General features: G+C 41.4%; 1 long non-coding RNA gene across 1 annotated transcript; it reads right to left on the reverse strand.

The window, feature by feature from the left end:
* Nucleotides 1-16276: 16276 nt before the first annotated feature.
* Nucleotides 16277-19356, reverse strand: LOC144463773 (uncharacterized). Its single transcript, XR_013491778.1, has 4 exons — nt 17374-19356; nt 17079-17238; nt 16957-17004; nt 16277-16348 (listed from the first exon to the last, which is right to left on the reverse strand). It is a non-coding gene; the product is annotated as an uncharacterized LOC144463773 (long non-coding RNA).
* Between the last annotated feature and the right edge of the window lie 3699 nt (nt 19357-23055).

Here is a 23055-nt window from a genome sequence, read left to right on the forward strand (position 1 = left end):
AAATAAAGTTTGATTGATTGATTGATTGATTCTGGAAGATGACTGATCTTTACAAACATGATAATCTCCACCTCAACAATAAAGGAATTGTAGTCCTGGCCTCAAAGTTCGCCTGCCATCTATCCAGTCTTGCAGTCTGACGCCATGGCTCTGTTACTGCAGCTTCGCCAAATAAAACTGGATTTATTCGTCTCTGCATATCAGTTCTAAAATTGACCTGTATTCTGCTGCCTACATTCCCCCTAGTCCACTCAAAACTACCACCCCAGCTCTTTCACCACTGTCTGCTGAATGTGCAGCGAGCCCCTTATGTATGGAAGCCCAGACATGCCAAAAATGTTCTCCCGTTCGCTCCATCCCTGTTATTATAAATTGCAGACGACATACGCAGCGAGCAACTGAAGGTTGGCAGCCTCTGGGACAGAGCGTCTCTCACTTTTCTAGAAAGCCCCATAGGAGAGTAAATATAGGCAATTTGCTTCCTATTCGCTGTATCCCCATTGTCTCCCCCACCGCTCTCTCACCAAAAAACTTTGGTCTCCTAAATGTCAAATCTATCAACAACAAATATTTTATCATTAGTGATTTTATTGTCTCTAATAAGTTGGACTTTTTTATGATCACTGGGGGGGACACTATTCCTCTGAATGAAGCCACACCCCCTGGATTTGCTTATTTTAATAAACCTAGGCCCTCTGGAAGTAGGAGGTGGTCTTGCAGTGTTCTATAAGTCAGGTCTTAAATGTCATCCTGCTACTTTTGGTACTTTCAATTCCTTTGAAGCTTTAAGTCTCTTAATCACTGGTCCTCCTTTACTCTGCATCTTAATCTAGAGGCCAACTAAATCAATTAATTTTATTCCTGAGTTTTCTGAGCTTTTATCCATTGTCTTGTCTAGATATAATAGGGTGGTTGTTTTTGATGATTTTAACATCCCTCCCAGTCTCTCACTTCTCATTTTCCAGACCTCATTGACTCTTTTAACCTCACTCAATCTGTTAAGGTTAAGGTTAAGGTTAGACTTTATTGTCCCCAGAGGGAAATTTGTCTTGGACAACAATCAGGGCCTTACCCTGGATCTAGTTCTCTCATCTGGTCTCTTGAGTGTCTTAGTCTGTTGGATATGCCTGTCACTGATCATAAAGCTGTCACTTTTAAAGTACCATTCCAGGTCTGTACTCCTAGTCCCTACACTACAGTAACCTCTTGCATTCTTAATGGTGGTTCCGCTACTAAATTCTGCGACACTTTTAATTCTTCATCCTTTAACTTGTATTTATCTCCTCTTAATCCTAATGCTCTTTTAAATTATTTTAATGATCAATGCCTTTCCATCTTAGATCATATCGCACCGTTAAAAACAAGGACACAAAAACCAAATAACCTCCCTTGCCTCAATGACCACACTCAGGATGCCAGATCAGCTTAATTTTTAGACTTAGGGCCCTATTTAGATGGTCTAAAGCGGACGGCGGAGGGCGCATAATCCATGTCGCAAGTGTCATTGCTATTTAGATGCAGGCACAGTTGTCATTTTCATTCCTGGCGCCCCCGTCATCTAACTAGCAAATGAACTTGCGCTTCTCTGGGTGTGTTGTAAAAATGAGGTGTGGTCAGGCGCAGTCATGGCGCGTTGCTAGTTAGATGACATAAAAAGCAAATGCGCCAGTGACCAACAAAAACCTGGTCTAAAGTCAACGGCGCAGTATTTCGCTGTTAAACAACTTAGTAATATACATCTCTAGGTGGGTGCACAACGCGCGTGCACTCTGCTCAGACACACACGGAGCAGCCACACATATGCAAAAGATAACAAATAAAAATATGATTACAATGTGAAAGGTTATTATTGTGCACATTACAATATTTATCAGAAACACGTCTTAATGGTCAGTCATTAATCAGAATGATCTAATCGCAGTAATAATGATCATCATAATCCGGGAGGTCCAAGCTCGCAGTGTCCGAATATACGGAACTGCGAGCAGACCTCCACGGGCTGATGATGCATAGCCTGTAAAATGAACTTGTCTTTCCCAAATGAATTGTGATCATGTTGGCATGTAAATCACAATATCAAAGATGTGAAAACATTTCATAAACTTTATTTTGACATAAACGCAACAATAACCAGCTTCTGTGAACTAAAATCGTAAACTTATAGCCCTACAAGTACAAATGTATATTTAAAAAAAAAGCTTTTAGAACGTAAAACTGAAGATCATCTTGTCAGGAGGAGGAGGAGGAGGAGGAGGATGCACAGCGGCCGCACAGCCCGCCGCACAGCCGGGGGCACCCGGGGGAAGCTCCGCAGCCCGCGCGCAGCCAGACCAGACGGCCCAGGTGCAGCCACCGGACCAGCCCTTCCTGGACCTTCGGGCGGGGGGGTTCAGGATGCTGGAGAGGGAGCTGGGCTGTCTAACCTCCCGGGTTAAAATAAAATTGAATTACAATTTCTTGACAGCGTTTCTCCCGTGCGCGCGCGCTCTCTCTTTCTCTCTCGCAGTCTCACTCTGTTTCTTTTCTTTTGGCTTTTCTAAGATGAGAAATGCTGAATATATACTCCCTATCTGATGCTGTGGCTGTTTGTGGCTGGCTGAGAGGGATGTGAATTTATTAGATTGCAGCTGTGTTAATCAAATCAGGTTGGGTTTCCATTACGCGTGCCAAACGTGCCAAACGGTGCCAATCCCCTCTGATCTGACATCAGATGTGACGGGACAGTCGATATAGAGATACATTTATCATCTCCTCAGCTGTAAAACGCTTACTCTTTCCAGTTGGTAGGTCCGCCATCTAACTAGCTCTCCACCGTGCGCTCCAATTGCCTCTCTCTTAAAGGGAATTAGAGGTGACACTCTGATTGGCTTATGGAATGATACGCCCAAAACACACCCATGACTAATTCACAGACTAAGTCCAACCCCTTCTAGACCGCCATGGCGCACAGTCTGAAAACGTACTGTCTAACTAGCAAGTGACTGGGACACGCCCATGCGCCGCACGCTGTCCGCCATCCGCTTTAGACCATCTAAATAGGGCCCTTAATCTCCAGAAACAATCATAATCCTAAAGTTCTCTTTGCAGTTATTAACTCTGTTATTCGTGACAACTCCACCCCTTCTCCTGAACCAGATGTTGAGCTCTCTAACAGATTTCTTGCTCATTTTACTAGCAAGGTGGAGAACATCAGGTCCCAAATCCAGCCTGCCTCCCACATTCTTTCCATTCAACATCATAATCCTGCCACTTTTACCCAATTTCAACCAATTACAATGGTAGAGTTAGAAAGTAGTTTCCTACATGAACTCTTCCTCCTGCACCTAGACACCATCCCCACCAAGCTGCTCAAGGAGATATTTCCCATGGTTAGTCCTGTTATCTTGCACATTTTAAATAATTCCTGACCTCCGGTTATTTTCCTGATAGTTTTAAGCATGCCATTGTCCACCCTTAAAAAACCCAATTTGGACCTTCTTTCTTTAAGCAACTACAGGCCCATCTCCAAACTGTCTTTTTTTAATTTACCTTACTAACGTTATCTCTAACACGTATGTACATGCAGTCATTCTCTCAACAATATCCTACTGTCTCCCAATCTGGTCTCTCACCACAAAAGAAATTACTGAACCAATAGCCAGATTGTACAACAGAGTTTATAAGATCCATGGAAAATTTCCCCTCTGGACTCACCATTGTACTGCACTTTCAAATTTGAATGCATTGACCTTTCAGAACTACACAAATAATCAGGCTATTAAATTTTATCATTGGATACAAAACAATAACACGTCTCCAGCAGTCGCTGATCTGGTTCCAAGACACAACATAGGACAGGAGCGCATCACTAGATCAGTCTCCCAAGCACATTTCCCAGCACCAGCTTATAAAAATAGCTATGGTCAGAGATCATTTTTTCACACATATACCAAACTCTGGAATGAGATCCCATATCATATTAGAACAATAACCTCTGTTGTACATTTTAAATGGGCATACAAACACTGCCTGATGGAAGGATACACTTGCAATCACTGACTCAACCCATAATTTGTGTGCACTTCATATAAGTCCATGCCTCTCTATATGTTCATGTTGCTGTTTGCTTTTATGTTTTTTGTTAGATGTCACTGTCTTTGTGATGTGTTTTTGTTCTTTATGTACTGCAGAACAGGAACCTGCTGTAAACCATTTTTAACTGAGTCAGGCCTGATTAATTGTGACTGATCTTTATTATGTTACTTTTAATCTTTTCCTGTAAAAATAAAATGAATGAATGAATCTAAGGTTCTGGAGAACGTAATTTCTTCTCAATTGATTTCTTTTATAAATTGCAATAGTGTTTTTAACTGCTTCCAGTCTGGTTTTAGAGCATTTCACAGTACCGAGACAGCTCTTGTGAAGGTAACTAATGACCTACTTCTAGCTGCAGACAGAGGTTACTGCTCGTTTTTAGTCCTTTTAGACTTAAGTGGCGCATTTGACACTGTTGACCACAGTATCCTCCTAAATCGCCTAGAGAACTGGGTGGGCATCAAGGGCTCAGCTCTTACTTTATTACGATCATACCTCCTCAATAGAACTTCTTTCTGTGGCTCTGGGTAAGTCCACCTCCACAATAGCACAGTTGAATTGTGGGGTCCCTCAAGGTTCAGTTCTTGGCCCCCTTCTGTTCTCTATATACATGCTGCCCCTTGGCCAGCTTATTCAGAATCATGATGTGCTTTATCATTTTTATGCGGATGACACACAGTTATACTTACCATTAAAACCTTCGGATCCTAGCTGCTTAGTCAAACTTAATTCGTGCTTCTCTGACATTAAATCCTGGATGTCCCATAATTTTCTTAAATTGAATGACGTCAAATCTGAGGTCATTCTATTCGGTCCCCCACATTCTGTCAGCTCTATTGGAGCAAACCTTGCCGATCTGTCAACGAACATTACACAGGCTGCTAGGAATCTGAGGGTAATATTTGACTCCAACCTCTGTTTTGAGAACCAAGTCAAAAATGTTGTCGACTGTTTCTAACAGTTGAAGATCATCTCTAAAATTAGGTCATTTTTTATCTTTTGCCGATCTTCAAAAAACTATACATACTTTTATATTTTCTTGACTCGATTACTGCAGCGCATTTTATTCAGGTATCAGCCAGGGCTTCCTTCACCGTCTCCAGTTGGTCCAAAATACTGCTGTTCATCTCATTACTGGGACAAAAAGGTATGAGCACATTACCCCTGTGCTTGCCTCCCTACACTGGCTCCCAGTTAGCTTTCATATTGATTTTAAAATTTTATTACTTACCTTGAAGGCATTAAACAGCCTTGCTCCCAGTTACATACTGTATCTGCATTATTGAACTGGCATGTGCCCCCTCGACCCTTAAGATCCACAGATGGAGCCCTGTTGGTCACTCCCAGGTCACAGCTTGTGACAAAGGGTGATCGGGCTTTTGTTGTCAGAGCCCTCACTCTCTGGAACTCCTTGCCCACTGAACTCAGACATACTAGGTCTCCAGCTTCTTTTAAAACTCTTCTTAAAATTTTTTTCTTTGAGAAAGCTTTTCGAAATGTTTGACATGTTTTTCATACCTCACCGACAGACATCAGTTCATCCATGTCAACAACTGCACCTCCTCCACCATCCTCCTGCTTCAAGGTCCCTCAGGGCTCGGTGCTTGGTCCTTTCCTCTTCTACTTACTCCCCCTTGGTTCTATCATTCATCCTCATGGTCTCCATTTCCACTGCTACGCTGATGACATCCAAATCTCCACAAAATCCATCACCCCGACCACCAGCTCTACCTTCACCAACTGTCTGACTGAACTCCAATCATGGCTGCTCAAACTGAACTGTGACAAATCTGAAATAATACTCATCGGCCCAAAATCCCTCTCTATATCAACACAAAACTTCACCCTCAGCATCGACAACACCACCCTCTCTCCCTCCCCATTCATCTGCAACCTTGGTATCTTTGACAATAACCTCTCATTTGAACATCACATCAGCTGCCTCACCCAAACTGCCTTCTTTCACCTCAGAAATATTGCCCGTCTCCATCCATTACTCTCCTTCTCTGCCGCTGAAACTCTCGTCCATGCTTTCATCACCTCAAGACTCGACTACAGCAACAGCATCCTCTACGACTACAGCAACAGCATCCTCTACGGCTCATCATCCAAAGTCCTCAGCAAACTCCAATACATCCAGAACTCTGCTGCCCGCCTCCTCACCCACACCCGCTCCCGTAAACATATAACCCCTGTCCTGTAAAACTTACACTGGCTCCCTGTCCTGTACAGAATCAACTTAAGGATCCTCCTCCTCACCCACAAAGCCCTCCACAGCCAGGCCCCCTCCTACCTCACAGACATGCTCCACCACCACGCTCCCGCAGCCTTCGATCATCCGACAAAAACCTCCTCTTGCCTCCACACAGGACCAAACACTGAACCTGGGGTGACAGTCTTCTCCATAGCCACCCCGTCCCTCTGGAACACCCTCCCTATACACATCCGTGAATGTCCAAATCCATCCACCTTCAAATCACTACTTGAAACCCACCTTTTCAAATCCACTTTTAACCTTTAAACATTAGCTTTTCGTTCTCTGTTTCTCATGTATCCCCCTTTTTTCTTTTTTCTATGTTTTGCTCTATGCTTTTGCACCTTGTTGTTGTTCATCATCCTTGTCTTCTGTTTATCTCTTCGCATCACATGTATGTACTTCTTTTCTTTGTTTAAATGTAAAGTGTCTTTGAGAGCTGTAAAAGCACTATATAAATAAAATGTATTATTATTATTATTATTTATTTATTTATTTATTTATTTATTTATGTTTTTATTTACTGTTTTTAGTATTTTCAAAGCAATGTTGGGATTTTTATTTACTAAAAAAAGTATGTCTCTGTTATACTTGTTTTGAAATGTGATTCAATACTAACTATTGCAATATTATTAGAAAATTACAGAAAATCATTGAATTGAAAATACCTAATAAACAAATGCAAATATGAAAACTTTATTGTCCAGGATGTGGAAAATTTCCTTTAGCATCACCATAACACATGCCATAAAGACATACAGAAAAACATGCACTCCTAGCACCGTTAGGCAAGTGACTCTCAAATTGTTATGTAGTACATGTCACTAGTTACCTTCATTTTAAAATAATACTTTACAGTATTACTCTCTGTGTAGAGTCATAGCCTAAGCCCTTTTTAAATAGTAATTGTGCAAATTTACAGGAAAGTTCAGTCAGTCTTCTTTCAGCATTGGCAGTATAAAAACAAAATTGGGGAGTGCAGCAAAATGCTGCCTGCCTACTTTTGTTCATACAGAATGTGCCTTTTCTGGGGCAATGGGGGCGTGAACAAGTAACAAAACGTGTAGCTCAGTGTGTGACGTAAACACTGACATGCTCCGAGGGAAGCCGCGGCTGGTCAGTCCTTCGGCAATTCTCTCATAAGTTGGCCCGTCCTTCACCGTCCCCGTCATTTGATGGTTAATGGCCTCTTCATTTGTGAGGACAAGGAGGGCGCGCAATTCCTTGTCTCCCCAGTTGCCCATCTTTACTGTAGTGTCTTTCAGGTTTGCGTTTCCCTCTTGCTACTAGTACTAGCTGCTCATTCCTGCTATCAGCTGTTTCCTGTTTATCCACCGCCAGTGGGTCACACTTGCGGCGTTGTCATAACCAAGAAACGTTGTTAATTTAATCAGTTTGTCTTGTGTCTATGTTGTCTTGTGATTTCCTGTTTTATTTTGAAAGTTAACTCTCCTCTCGTTACAGGCAACTTGCTCCTTTCCCTCTGTGTTTTCCGGCTGGTCTGATTGTCTGCCCCGCCCCTGATTGTTTCCACCTGTGCCCTTACCCTGTGTGTATATATTGTCTGTGTCTCCCCTTGTCTTGTGCCAGTTCGTCTTCTCCTTCGTGTCAGAGAACCAGCGTCATATCCATGCCATTTTGCCATTGCCATTGTCAGGTCTTGTTATTTTGATACTTTGTTCATGTTTATTTTCTGTTTGATTTTTCATAGTGATAGTTCAGCCTCAGTAGAGTGATTTTCTGTTTGTTTTTTCATAGTGATAATTCAGCCTCAGTAGAGTGATTTACTGTTTGATTTTTCATAGTGATAGTTCAGCCTCAGTAGAGTGATTTTCTGTTCGTTTCGTAGTCTAGCGTTTATTTCCTAGATCTTTTTTGTTCTTAGCTTTAGTGTAGGTTTTCCTCTTTCAAGAGTGATTTTCATTTTGTATTTAATAAACTTTGATTTTGTACTTTGTCTGTTGAGTCGTGCTTTTGGGTTCAGGTCCCTTGATCGGTCGTGACAGGCGTCATCAACAGCTCCTCCCACAAGTCATCAACAGCCCCTCCTGTGGCGGAAGGGCGCCTCGTTCTTTTTAAACCAAAAAGGTTCCGCCAATATGTCTACCCTATGAGGTGGAAAATTGGGCACCTTGGATCAACTCGCCAATCCGGCTCTGTGTGTCTAAATGCTTGCAGCTTGCCGGCAAAACAGCCCAGCCTTTGCTGAAAATCTGGCAGTGTAAAAGGGGCTATAGATTACTTATTATATTTCTTTTGTGTTACTTTGACCAAAATGAGCTCAGAAGAACTAATGTTGATTTTAAATGGACGAGGGTCATGCTGTTTCACAGAAAGGTAATCAAAGCACAGAAGCTCCAGTTTATTACACTTGATTTCAAATTCAGCGCTGCTGAGGTCTGACCAATGTATCAAAATCCCCTGCTTATATTAATAATAGCCTGATGATATAGAACCATTAAATACCTTGGACCATTTAAAATAAATGAATAGCCTTGGACACAAGGAGGGTCAGGCAGAGGATCGAAGTCTGATAATTATGAGATATGGATAAATATCTGTGAGCCTATGACATGAAACACAATAAACAAATATTAAGGTTAGCACAACAAATGGAATGGCGTATAAGTCAGTCACTATGACGAGTGCAAATTAATACACCAGAGCTGGAAGACTCACCTAATTCCTGGTGTACCGGTCAGCTACAACAGCACAGGAGAGAGAGTTATGCATAAGAACGGGACTGTGTGTTGGTGTTCTGCTGCTGCTCTGCTGTTGTAGGGAATGTGAATGGAAAAACGTCACCCAGATGTGCAGATCACTGGGACGAGGAAAAAACAAACCGGAGGCCAGCGTCTTATTCCCGCCTTGGGATGCAAAAGCAGAATTTGATACATTGTAGACGTTGCAGGTTTATTGATGGAAACACACTGAACATGATGACACACAGTGCAGCATGACCCAGATGTGCTGATCACCAGCACCTTTCTATGTTGTCTGAAATGACATGACAACACACAGCAACCCTCAAATGATATTTTTTCTGGTGGCACACTGGTGGAAGTGGAGCAGTATGGATCAGTGTGTATAATGAAAAATGAAAACAAACAGTTTATTTCAGATGGTAACGTGTTAGGTGACATTGTAAATATAATAATATTCCCCCAAAAATACTGTTATATTACTTTGTCACTGCTAATATATTACAGTAACATGTTACTTTTGTAATGTGTTACTCCCAACACTGACTATAGCACATCTCATTACAAACATTCATACAACCACATGTAGGCTATGCAAAAATGGAAATACAAAGAGCTGTAAGAAGTCTTGGCAATACACATTAATAAAAACATAACTCACAAGTCAGTGAAAAACACAATATACAAGTGTCCACGGAATTAAATTGACCTGCTGTGCAAAGAGCTGCAGCAAAGTATCAGGAGCATCACCATGTATCATTGGCCTATGTGTAGATCCCAGTTATATTTATGACCTTAACAGCACTTGGTACAAAGGATTTCTTGTAGATATGTTTATGTTGTTGTTAATGTGGCAGCTGTGGCTCAGAGGTAGAGCGGGTCGTCCACCAATCGAAAGATCAGCGGTTCGATCCTGGGCTCCTCCAGGCTGCAAGACGAAGTATCCTTGAGCAAGATACTGAACCCCAAATTGCTCCCGATGTTCAATCGGTGTATGAGTGTGTTAAAACTGAGTAGCAGGTGGCACCTTGTATGGTAGCCTCGGCCACCAGTGTATGAATGTGTGTGTGAATGTGACTCGTAGTGTAAAAAAAAGCGCTTTGAGTGGTCACTAGATGACTAGAAAGGCGCTATACAAATGCAGGTCCAGGTCCAATGTCTAGATCATGAGGCACAAACAGTGGTAATTATTAGAGTGATTTGTCTTAATTCAAATTGTAAATCCTTACACACGAAAAATGTGATCCACTTTATGTAACCTTTTGGCAAAATAAAAGAAAGTTGTTATAAAAAATAAATATATGTAAATAAAAAGTAAATATATGTCTGTATTTGGTGTTACATGCAAATATTATTTCAATGCATTATCTACTGGTGTGTGTGTGTGCGTGTGTGTGTGTGTGTGTGTGTGAGTGAGTGAGTGTGTGTGAATGATTGTGTGAGTGAGGGAGTCAGGGAGAGGGAGAGAGAAGAGAGAGAGAGAGAGACTATTCTCTTTATCACTTATTGTTGTTTATTGTTTATTTTACAGACACACAAATGCACACACACACACACACACACACACACACACACACACACACAATTCTTTTTTTTTAATTTATTTATTTTATTTTTCTTAAGTTTTATTCTATATATACCTATGAAGTTTATTGTTGTTTTGTTTCATTGAGTCTTTATGCTTTGGCAACATAGTCTTTGTGACATTCATGCCAATAAAGCAAATTTGAATTTGAGAGAGAGAGAGAGAGAGTGTGTGTGTGTGTGTGTGTGTGTGTGTGTGTGTGTGTGAGAGAGAGAGAGAGAGAGAGAGAGAGAGAGAGAGAGAGAGAGAGAGAGAGAAAGTGAGAGAGTGTGTGTGTGTGTGAGAGAGAGAGAGAGAGAGAGAGAGAGAGAGAGAGAGAGAGAGAAAGTGAGAGAGTGTGTGTGTAGTGTGTGTGTGAGTGAGTGTGTGTGTGTGTGTGTGTGTGTGTGTGTGTGTGTGAGAGAGAGAGAGAGAGAGAGAGAGAGAGAGAGAGAGAGAGAGAGAGAGAGAGAGAGAGAGAGAGAGAGAGAGAGAGAGAGAGAGAGAGAGAGAGAGTGTGAAAGGTGATTATGTTAAGGTAACTTTCTTGTAATCTCCAATATGTGACTCTCAGGGATTTAAAAGAAAATATTGAGAAAAATGTCCCTCCAAGCAAAAAAGGTTCCTGACCCCTGCTATGGAGAAAACCTGGAATGGGGGAGGGGGGTAATAGCAAGTTAGTTCTGTGTGATGGTGTTTATTTCATATTTCCTCCAATCAATGTAAATGACAATCTGAATAATTTACTTTCACAGGCATCAGCAAAGATTGTGTCTCTCGGATTGCTCAATATTATGCTAAGACTGCTGAGGCACGCCCAGAGAGAATAGGTGGTCCACAGCAGAGTAAGACTGGGAGGCGTGTGATTATAGGTCAGCCACAAAAACATGTGTCACGCTAAGAGAGACTTTAAGATCAGTGAAGCATGCATGCTTGACTTAAGTACCAACAAAGTTGGTTTCAAGACAGCGTACAATGGGGAGTACTGTTTCCACAGTGTGTTAAAACGGGGCAAGCGGTGGGCTGACCTGAAACCTGCGTTACTTCCGAAGCAGACCACTGTGAGGGCCGCAAAGAAGCACGATGTGCTGGCACTATTGGGAGCAATAGGTGTGTCTGACATGGCGAGGGCTTTTTATGATGATGCACTGTATCAGGTGAATGCCAATGCAGGTCAGAGTGATGAAGATGCAGAGTAATGCATGGTAAAGTGACTAAGATCTCTCTCTCTCTCACACACTCACACTCTCTCTCTCTCTCTCTCTAAGACACTCACACACACACACACACACACACACACACATACTGGTTTTTGTTAATTAGGAGGACTATTTTTTCAAACCAATTTTTTGCAACACTAAACAGTCACCCCTTTCCACCTGTGCTAGAAAGATGTAGTAAATCTTAAAAAATCCTATTTGAGCTATACAACACAAATCTCACTTCAAAATTCGAACACATCAGAACTCAAAATACAAGAACCTGACACCATGCTGTATTAAGAGGACAAACGATAATAAGGTACTTAGCTCCGCCCATGACACAAATAGTAATTACCCGGGCCAACTTTATTTGTCAGGACCATGGCCATACACATACACAAACATGCAAGCTCTGTGTATTAAAGGGTCAAACATGGATAAATGGAACCTTAAACAGACAAAAATGGACTGTGTGATACAGTGCCTTCACTTAAGTATTAGAGCAACAGAATCCATACTATTTGTGAACAGAAATGAAAATGAATGGCAAAATGAAATTATGCATGTCGACACGTGTCTGGCTTGAGAAAAGAGAGTAAAACTAATGTGTCTTCTTGAAGAACTCAAGGGACAAACACCTATCTTTGTCCTTGCAGAGAGCAACACTGCACACTGCACACAGCGTCATGTCAGGAAAACAAAGATACATCTGATGTTTAGCATTCAAGCAGTGCAAGAGGGTCAGAAGCTTCAACCCCCCCCCTTTTAAACTCAATGTCACAACCGCGACTCTGGAACTGTTAAGCCAACTGACAGATTACACATAAACAAGTTACCTACAGTATCTTCTCACAGTAGAAATAAAACTAAATCATGTTGTATAAATACAACACCAGACAATATATACTGTACAGCTCTCCTCTCCTCCACAAGCTGAAATATTTAAATTGTCCACCAGTGATGTATTCAGAACACAGAGATTACTCATGTTCTAACCCTGAATATTCCATGTGTCCTGATGACATCACTAGTGGACAATTCATCACATTTCCATATTTTAGCCAGGATTTTCTTTTCTTTTCAAAGTCACACCACGATTTCTTACAAAGTCTCTTATGTTTTGAATAGAGCGACCAGCCACAGCAGGATCTTCTACCTTCTTGCATTGCTGGCATTCAATCATAGTTGCCATTTTTCCTTTTTTGATGTGTTAGCCAAAATGTCTCATGACCGCGGCAACCTCCATGGGAGACCATTGATGCTTTTTTGCTCTCCTAGCACTTTCCAGAGAAACTAGAAAAAAGACAAAGAAATCATCAATGAAAACAAACTCTACTTTTAAATAAACATTTTTTTAAAGTAAGGAAATTTGTGTTAGGTAAATTATGTATTTGTTGAAACAATGTTTCTTGGCTATAAATCATGTACTGATGTAATGCCTGTTTTTCCCCCTTTTAAAATGTGCATTCATAAAGAACATGCATTAGTGGGACGCAGTGGCTGCAGAATTGAGTATGTGGGTTGCACCGATGACGATTAATTTCTGCTAATGCCAAAGAGCTTATTCTGACTCTTGCTTTGTAAGTTTGGTTGATTAGATGATTGAATTCTGAAGAAAAGACATATTGGTAATTTAAAAATGTATTCATTTGACAAACCCTCCTCCTCATGCTGGTCCCTAGCCTTGTTTTTCCAGTGAGGGAGATCCCGCTCAGCACCTTCACACTGACTCCACCAAAAGATGTTTCTCTACAGGTGCAGCATCAGCATAGTGTTCTTCACATCTTCTCCACACTTTGACTATGATCCAACTGCCATAGGCAGAATCTTGACTCATCGCTGAACATAATGTTCTTCAACATGTTCAGGTTCCAGCCTACGTGTAGCCCAAATGGACGTGTCTAGTCCAGATTCTGCCTATGGCAGTTAGATTGTGGTCTAAGTGTGGAGAAGACGTGGAGGCCCAGTGGTTGAGAACCCTCGTTTACTAAATCAAACTTAATAGCCGAATTCGAAAATATATTGTCATTGCTTTGTTTATTACAGTTTTTTTGATGCTTTACTAATTTGAAAAAGCTAACTATGTGAATGCATTACTAAACAGATTAAAATAGGCATAGAGAAAGTAGTTTAAACATTTGTCCCATCACTGATAACTAAATTATACCTATTTTCTAGCATCTGAACATTGATAGTTTAAAAAATATTCATTTTAATATAAGATACAGTTCTTCATGGTATGTACATGGTATTTTATCTAATTAAGTCAGTTGATATAATTGGCTAACTGAGTTGTAGGATTACAGTGTCCTGCAGAAAGATGAGAATGGTCACCATATTGCCTTTGGGTGGTGTGGATAATTTCTTTTGACCATGCTTCAGTTATGCTTTCATGCTTAAGTAACTTGGTGTTTAGTAACTTTTGTGTATGTGTAGCAGCATTTATCAGATTGTTTATTCGTTTTCTTTTTTCTGCTGGGCTCTTTGTCCGTCTTCTTTAGTTTTCTGCTGGGCTCTTTTTCCTTCTTCTTTTGTTTTCTGCTGGGTTCTTTGCCCTTACCATCTGTGTTTTCACTTTGTGCTGAAAAGAAGAAAGAAAAGATTAAAAAAACAAAAAACAACAATTGTCACTATAAGCATTTATTTGTTGTAGGTAGGTTTCTCAAATACTGTGAAGTACAAGATGCTCCTTTATGGGGTCAAGCAACTAATGGACCCTTTAAATCATGAATTTAGTCTTTGTTAGGTGAAATCCAGATTTGCAGCCTGGACTTGTATTTCCCGGTGACATATATGGATGCGTGCTATGTCCAGTGCTACTACAGCTTATACCAAAAGACATGGAGCTGACTTATGCACTTAAATAAGACTCCAGTGGTGAGTGGAAAGTCGACCAGCTCATCCAGTTTCTGCAAAACAAGGTTTAGAGCAGAGAGAGCACTCCAGCTGAGCAAACCAGGTAACTAACAAAGAGACATTCCACCAAATAATAAATTCTGTATTAGATCAGCCCACCACACTCTGGTCCCCTCCCTTTGAAGTGACATGGATAGATATGAAGGGCCCTTGTATGTCAAATCCAGTGGTCAGCCTACCAAAGCCTTAAACGCACTTTTCACGCTGACACTGTATTCTAAGTTAGTGTCAGATCAAACAACTGAACATTTTCTTTTAGCCTTAGAGAGATTTGTAGCCAGGCAAGGACTGTGTAATTCAAATAATGCTAAGACATTTAAAAGAGCAGACCAAGATCTGAAATAGCTGAGGAGGTCACTCAAAGGATCAGAGCTTACAGAGTTCTTCACTGACAAAGAAGAAGTTTATCCTTTAAAGAGCTGCTTGGTGGGCCGGCTTCTGGGAGACACTTGTGAGGTCGGTGAAAACATGCTTGAAGAGGATCCTGGGGAGAAGTTTACTGAACTTCAAGGAGTTGACAATCATGCTTACAGAGGTGGAGGCCATGCTGATGTCAGTAGCGATGCATCAGTGCTCCAGCCACTCAAACCTTCTCACTTTCAGATGGGGAAATGACTTGCGTCCTTACCACCAAAGACTTTGTTACTGCAATCTCATGCCACAAGTGTGAGCAGAGAGGACATGGGATGGAGATATCTGCAGAGGCTGTCAACTAGTTTCTGGAACTGCTGACGAAAGGACTATCTGATGGACTTGGAGTCAGCTCACACGCTGAAAGTGGGAGATGTCATATTGATCAAAGAGGGCAACACTCCCAGGCAGACTTGGAAGATGGGCAGGATAACTGAGCTGTTTCCTGGTAGAGATGGACTCATATGTTCCTGTACTGTTCGTACCTTCACAGGCAGTGTGTTAAGGAGACCTGTTGCTGATCCTGATCCTTTGATGATGCTGATGTATCCTTTAGAGATTTGTTAAATATAGGCTAATTAGTGATAAACAGTTGTTCATCAGGGGGAGGATGTAGAGAAATGTTTAAAACATTTAAATACAGTTCAAGTTGGATTTGTGTGTACTTTAAAATCAGCTGAAAAGGAAAGTTAAAATATGGTTTAAGTTAAACCATATTTACATTATTTACAGTGATTGAGAAATAAACAGTTGAAGGGCTAAGAACATTATTTGCTTATAAGTTAATTCATCATGAATGATTTGATAGGAAGTGCTTTTATTTTGAAGTGGAAGCGCAAGCTGAGACTCTGTAGTTGCTGTCGTGTGCACTGAAAAGCGGCAGCCATGCCTATGTTCATTGTTACACTGCAACGTTTTAATGAGTAAATTGTTAGATTGAAAAGAGTGTCCTGGTCATCATTTAAAGCTTCTACTGTACTCTACATCCACATCACTTGAAATTTAGCTCACATGTCTCCCATTTATCTCAATTGTTGCTGTGACAACTAAATTGAAACAAGTGAAGGAGGTCTGAATGCACTGTGCATTATTTCATAACCTAAAAGCAATCAAAAAAAGGTGACATGTTAGTAGACTCAGGATCAGGGCTAACCTCGTGATAATGGCGCAGACATGCCTGGAGGTTCCTCGACAGGTTGCCTAGCAATCAGCAGTCCTGCAGAACCTGTAATCAAATGTAATATACTTCATTAAAAACATACACACAAATAACAAAAGATGAGTAGAAGTATTACAGAGCGAATTTGGTTAACTTGCCATGTGCAAATTAGACAAAGGTAATGTTTACTCTCCTGTATCTCGTTTCTCCTAATAATAATTAAATATCTTATGATTCTTTGCCTCTTCCACTGAAACTTTTAATTTCATGGGACTGAATTTCATTTGGCGTGTGCAGTCAGTCTGCTTTCGTCCAAACTCTTCACAGAATAAACCAGGAAACATTCAAAAATCTAATTGGCATACTACACCCTTTGCCATCTTTGCATGTGACCTCATATCAGCCCACCTGTAAAATGCAAACCAACTGTGTGTGCAGTCTGTTTGTATGAGCAGTCAATTGCTATCTGGGACCTAAGTCGATAAGGCCCTTACTATTTTCTTGTATTTCAGACACCAATTAACACCCCCTCAATTTGTGTCTGAAATACAAGAAAACAGTAAGAGATTACACAGTTACTGACTTGACAGTGAATTTACAATTGGTTAGGGATACATCATAGCAAGTAGTTACACTGTTAAAAGTCTAACCATCTGGTGACAATAAATACGTGCCTGGAGCTTCCTCAACAGGTTTCGTCGTTCTTTTCACCTCTGCAGAATCTGTAATAAAGTTTAACATTAGTCATGTGATTTCATAAATAAAACAAATTCAAGAAAAATCACACTGTACTTACCAGTCTGTGGATATGTGAGATTTCCTTCATCGACCTCTCTCTCTGCATCGACCTCACTCTCTGCATCGACCTCTCTCTCTGCATCGACCTCACTCTCTGCATCGACCTCTCTCTGCATCGACCTCACTCTCTGCACTTGAATCGGTAAACTGTAGGTTATCTAAGAAAATTAATTAAATTACCTTGATGAATAATGAGATTCAAGTGCTATAGATTTCCTACATACAATGTGTGTTCCATTTTGCTAAAACACATTTGCTAGAAACTTCTAATTTTTAACTTAAAATGGCCTTACCTTCGATTTCAATCTCCTCAAGTGTTTTGCCTTGAAGGCTTCTGAGAGACCCTTTCTCCATGGCAAGCAGTAGTTTGGAGATTTTGGCCAGCTGGGTAGTAGCCTCTGGAAGTCGGTAATACTCCTGATGAACGCCAATGTCGTGGCCAAGGAAGTCAGCAACCTGGTCTAACTCATGATTCTTGAGGTTCAAGATCTGTGACAAAGTTGCGACATGTTTGCGTAATTGCATCGACCTGAGGAGCTCAGAGTTTTCAGCCCCACATTCACTTGCATAGAGCCTCAAACAGTCCTGTCCTCTGTAGGGAGTCAGACAATGAGGTCTGACAAACAGGAACAGGTTTTCTGCCAGAACACCACAGTCTTTTCTTTTCTCTATTAGGCATGTTATGGCCTTCACCATGTCTGGTGAAAGTAACACTGCAACTTTCCAGCCTCTTTTACCCCTTAATTCAACACGACTGAAGTGTTGACAAAGGTGAAGTTCAAATTGTGTCAGTCCAAAAGCGACATCCTTGTGCAGGGCACTTGTGTCTCTCTCCAGAAAGCCATTCAGCGTCATCTTTGAAATTTCTCCCCCTCTTCTCCTGTTAAAAAGTATTACATTTGCCATGGTGGCTTTACAAAGTTCACTATATGATTTTGGTGAACTGTGGTCTTCCAAGTCCTTCAGTGCTTGTTCTGTAGTCTTCTCCAGATGTCTATGAAGACGCTGAACATCTTCTGTAAAAGGAAGAGTGGAAGGCTTGTTAAAGTGTCGCTCATTCAGCGTAATTAAAACGGTGTGGGAGATGAGTTCAGACCACTTTGTAGCATAGAGGGGTTTTGAAACTCTGGGTTGACTTTATCAGGTTACTGTCTTGTGCCATCAGTGCTCTGCAATGTAAAATGTCACTGACTTTCTGCAGTGAGTGACCCAACTTTAATGCAAGGCTTGGAGTACGGTAGCAGTGCTTTTCGTCATCGTACCCAGACACTTTCTTGACAGCTTTGATCACCACATCAAAATTTGCAGGTCTCACAGCATCCTCAAGAGTATACATTGAGAATTCCTTGCGAAGCGTAAGCAGACGTCTTCCACTTTCTCTGAGTGTCTGGCGAATAAAGTCGTATTTGGTGGGATCCTGTCCATGTTTGGTAAAAAATGACTGGGCCAGCTGAAAAATAGAGAAGTCACTTCGCACAGTAGCAGTTATCTCATCATCTTTCATGACAGCTAACATCTTCCAAACACCTGGGGATATTTGCTGACACAGAGCTGACTCATTCATAGAGGCCAAAGACAAGACCTTTTTTCTAACAATCTCTGAATTGGCTTCTTCTGGTTTTGAAGAACATTTTTTAACACGTCGCCACAGATCTCTTCGGAGATATAATGCCTGGCAGTACATGCAGTGAATATAGTCTTTTGCATTGTATTTTGTCTTTGCTGTGCGTCTTAGTTTCAGCGATCCAACTCCACTTGCTAAGACCTCTGAGTTATGCATGTGGTTTCCCTTGTTGCGTAGCTTTATAAGCATTTTCTGGCGCTGTTTGGACTTCTTGGAAAGACTTAAAACTTGAGCAACATCTGCATGTGTTTTCTCGTGACGTTTTAGGTGACGTGTAAACTTTGTCTGTAGTTTTCCACAAATGTAGCAGAGAGTTTAATTTTTGAGAGAGGAGGATGTGTTTGAGACCTGTTCAGCCCCAGCATCAGCACTATCATCAACAATTATGCCTTCAGCATCAGCATTTCCTACTTTGGCAGTAACTCCTGATACTTTAAGCTGACTTGCGCTGATTGCATCTTCAGATAATGATTCTGCAGCTTAAGAAACTGACTCTCTCTCTTCTTCTATAAAACTTTCTTGGTGGTGTCTTTTCTTTTTTGAAGCAGACTTGCTGGTGGACACCTCAAAATTCTGTAATTCTAAATGTCTGCGACTGATTTTTAAAGGCTCTGTTATGCCGTCCCATGAGCTGTTTGAATCAGCTGTGGAATCAGGCACTGTAGTGTAAAAGTCAAAACCCTCATCAGGTGTTAGACCATATAAGTTGGATAAGATACAAATAGCTATATAACCATGTTAGTGTGTAGACTTTTGCAAAAACTAATCCTGCATTCATGTGTAATATGCAATATAACGGTGTGAACTCTTAGTGACATCTCAGTTGTGAACTCTTATTGACACATAACCTATCACGCGCTGGGTAATGATATAATGCATTAACCTACACTCACATGATGTTGTGAACTTATAGTGACACTCATACAAGTTGCCACGTGCTGTGACAGCACACTCACTTGATTGTACTGCCTAAATGCACTTAAGAGTTTATATAACACGGGAAAAGGTCACACACACACACTCAAATGATTGTATCACAAGGGACTGTAGCATGTGAGTCCCTAGAGATCACGTTTTTCAAAAATAGAGCACGAGGGACTGTAGCATGTGAGTCCCCAGAGATCACATGTTTTTTTAAAAAATAGAGTGAGAGCGATTCCGGAAATACTGGTGGCAGATTCCAGTTGAGCAGGAATAAAGGCAAAAGTCTGCTACCAGTAAAAACGGATCGAAGCGGGAAAGACTACAGAAATGGGTGGAGATCTCTTCGACCTCCACCAGCATATAAGCCAGAGCGCTGAAAGCAGGTTTTCAGTCGTCCTCCGGAGGCTGACTTGTGAGTTTGTCTGTGTTGTTGCCTGTGAACACAATAAACTCGATTGCACCAGATTCTGCCTATCTCCAGTGTTTTTCTAAGTACCTGCCAGCCGAACCTAAGATACTGAATTGACAACAAAAGACATTTTAGAAGAAACAAGGAGGACGGGGTCGGGAGCCGTCAGGCCCAATTCCAGGCACCGATTTCAGTCACCTCAAGTGGCGCAGCCAGCCAGGAGGCAAGGAAGGTCGAAGCCAGAGATCGGGAGCACTGGGCTGTACGTCAGACACACAGGTGGCGCCACCAAATAAGGTAAGCAGAGCCTTTTTCTGTTTAAAACTGGGTGTGTCTGGGGTGCAGTGCTGGGAGCCGCCCAGGTCAAAGATATTTGACAAATTCCTCTCCTAAAGAACCTAGTTATATAATGTACTGATTAAAGAGATATCACTGAAAAAGCAACTAACATCACTGGAGACGGGTAACTCTGCTGCAATAAGGTGTGATCGTGGAGCGGAAAGAGTGAATGTGTGTGTTGGATGATTAATAACTAATGAGGTACAGGCAATAAGGTAGTAAGAGTATTTAAAGTATTTAAAGAGATAAAAGTGCACAATAAGAGAAGAAAAGAGTCAGAGATACTCAAAAGCATATACGTGGTTACCACTGCCGAAACTTGCCAACACTCCCTTTAGTCTGTAGGGGCGGGGGTGTTGAAGCCAGCCGGCAGGTTTGCGTGGGCGGAATGCTAAGCAAATCCGCGGATACCGCTGTTGGCTTGCGTAGTACACCTTTAAGCCTATAAAAGGAGGGTGTGCCTAGGGGAGACATCAAGACTGCATGGGCGGTTTGCTGTAAAGAAGAATAAGTGAATAAAAGGCCTAAAAAGCTTCTGTGGATACCGCTGTTTTGAGGAAAGTGACCTCCCAGCCAAGAAGGAGGGGGAGTCACCGTAGACAAAACGGGACTGAATGGACAGAAAGCTAAAAAGTGAAGTTAAAAAAGCTCCTGTGGATACCGCTGTTTAGGGGAGACCTCTTAGCCAAGAGAGCAGGGGAACCACCTCAGAAAACAGGTCTGAACGGGCAGGTAGCTAAGGAAAAGGAAAAAGGAAAAAGAAAAAGTTAACTGATCGATCTAAGTGTAAAAACTGTAATATATCTAAAAGTAATCTGTAAAAATAGTATAAACATAATCCTTGAAGTCGTTGTGCATGTCATCTATATAGTGTTGTAAATATAGTAAGCTATAGAGGAAATTGTAAAATTGTGGATGTAGAAAAGTGTTGGCCATAGAGATCTAATTGAGTTGTTGAATAAGCCAACTGAACAGGCTGCATGGTTGCAACATTGTGTTAAAGGGAAATCAATAGGGCAAACACGAAGAGTCACTACTAACAGCTAAAAAGGTGAGGGCGAACATAATTCACAGCTGCACCTAAAAATAGATGGAAGAAGGGGAAATCATTGAGGATGAAATTTGGGGAGAAGAACACTGTCTAACAGAGGGCCCTGTAGAATATAGCGGAGTGCGCACACACTTTTGGTTAGAACGGAGCTACATAGATAGCGAAGGGGCTGAGCATTGGCAAGACGAACAAGAGATCCAACAGAAACTCTGGCAAATCACTAAATTTGTTAATTTAAGGAGAGTAAAGGAAGAGTATCCAGGAGCCCCGTGGGAAGCGATTTTGCGAAGGCTGTGGGTTCCTTATTCACTAAATCCGCTACTACAGAGTCTGTGTGACAATTACCAGAACGCACCAGTAGCCACACTTCCTCTGCACCAAATACGCATACAAAGTCCAGCAGGAGGGGAAATATACAACCCGCGGCTGCAAATTGTCATTGTGCCCAGAAAAGTTGAGTGGGAAACAGGTAAATTTGGGTGTCTAAGTAGACGGAAACCCCAAGAGGACGGGTCCTGTGACTTAGAGTATAACCCTTATAGAGAAAAGAAATACAAAACTGCCATAACAGTAGGGAAAATAGTGGTGTTAATATGCACAACAGAAACAGATGAACAACCAGAAATCCCAAGAGCTAGTACAGTAAAACAAGGCTTCATGGGAGCCAACCAGGGAAAAATGAAAGAAGGGGTTCTGACCCCAATAGAAATGGTAATAAAACAACACCCAAGTCGAGCAAAGCGCATTCAGCGCTGTGTGACCAAATGGCACAAAAGATTATCCGGGAAGAATCGCTGGCCTATGGATGGTACCTTCAATTTGGCATGCTGTGATGAAGTAGAGTCAGAATTAAGACACATTGAAGCTCGAGACACCAAGGCAAGCTACAAACTAAAAAACAAGAGAGCCAAAGAAAGAGAAGTGCTAGGAACCTGAATGCAGGTTTTCAGTCGTTCTCCGGAGGCTGACTCGTGAGTTTGTCTGGATGTGTTTGAGACCTGTTCAGCCCCAGCATCAACACTATCATCAACAATTATGCCTTCAGCATCAGCATTTCCTACTTTGGCAGTAGCTCCTGATACTTCAAGCTGACTTGCGCTGATTGCATCTTCAGATAATGATTCTGCAGCTTCAGAAACTGACTCTCTCTCTTCTTCCATAAAACTTTCTTGGTGGTGTCTTTTCTTTTTTGAAGCAGACTTGCTGGTGGACACCTCAAAATTCTGTAATTCTAAATGTCTGCGACTGATTTTTAAAGGCTCTGCTATGCCGTCCCATGAGCTGTTTGAATCAGCTGTGGAATCAGGCACTGTAGTGTAAAAGTCAAAACCCTCATCAGGTGTTAGACCATATAAGTTGGATAAGATACAAATAGCTATATAACCATGTTAGTGTGTAGACTTTTGCAAAAACTAATCCTGCATTCATGTGTAATATGCAATATAACGGTGTGAACTCTTAGTGACATCTCAGTTGTGAACTCTTATTGACACATAACCTATCACGCGCTGGGTAATGATATAATGCATTAACCTACACTCACATGATGTTGTGAACTTATAGTGACACTCATACAAGTTGCCACGTGCTGTGACAGCACACTCACTTGATTGTACTGCCTAAATGCA

This window comes from Epinephelus lanceolatus, chromosome 7 (assembly GCF_041903045.1).
Source record: "Epinephelus lanceolatus isolate andai-2023 chromosome 7, ASM4190304v1, whole genome shotgun sequence".
Taxonomy (NCBI): domain Eukaryota; kingdom Metazoa; phylum Chordata; class Actinopteri; order Perciformes; family Serranidae; genus Epinephelus; species Epinephelus lanceolatus.